Raw genomic sequence first — 828 nt, 5'->3', positions numbered from 1 at the left:
ATAAGGCCAACAATGTTTCTCTGCAACATTTATCAAGCAAGAAAAATGTAAACTCTTAAAATCTGTGAAGAATTCTAAATGACTAATTGAAACTTGTTGAAAAACCAACTACAATAATTCTCTAACTACAAAGTAACTTTGAGCAAAGTCTTAGTACGTAAAAATGAGAACATCTGGTAAAAGAACTATGGCAGGAAGTTGATGAGACTTTGAATTTAGAATCCGTGGGGAAAAAAGTGATCTGAAAAAAAAAATGGATTGGGAGTCTCTGGAGGTGGTTTATGAAGTGGCTATGAGCACAGATTCTAAAGCAAGCTGTTCAGGTTTCAATCCTGGCTCCGCTATTTACTCCCTGTGTGATTTTGGACACGCTGCTCAAGTTGCTTCATACCTGAAGAAGGGTATAACAATCTCTAGGGTTGTTACATGGATTAAATGACTGGATGCCTATAAAACACATAGGACGTTTCCTAGCACATAAAAAGTACTACACAAAAATTTGTTATATGAGTATTGTAAAAATTGATCATGTAATGAAAACACTTTTGAAGTTTCTACTTTTAGTGAGTTTCACAAGCTTAGGTGAGAAACTTCAGTAAAAGAAAACAATCTCTTCTCATCTTCTTTCTTCTCCCATTGTTTTTTTTCCTCCTATCCTCAGAGTACTGTATTGTCTCTTTTACTGAAAACAATTCTCTTTATTCAAAAAAGTACGTTCAGTAGCAAGTATAGTGTTTCCCAGATATTTTCTTTTTTTCTTTTTTCTTCCCTCTCAAACACTGTCCAGAGATTTTTCTTTCCTTTTCTTTTCTTTTTTTTTTTTTTTTT

Source organism: Cebus imitator, unplaced genomic scaffold, assembly GCF_001604975.1.
Source record: "Cebus imitator isolate Cc_AM_T3 unplaced genomic scaffold, Cebus_imitator-1.0 Scaffold2, whole genome shotgun sequence".
Lineage (NCBI taxonomy): Eukaryota > Metazoa > Chordata > Mammalia > Primates > Cebidae > Cebus > Cebus imitator.
Note: the sequence above shows the minus strand (reverse complement) of the source record.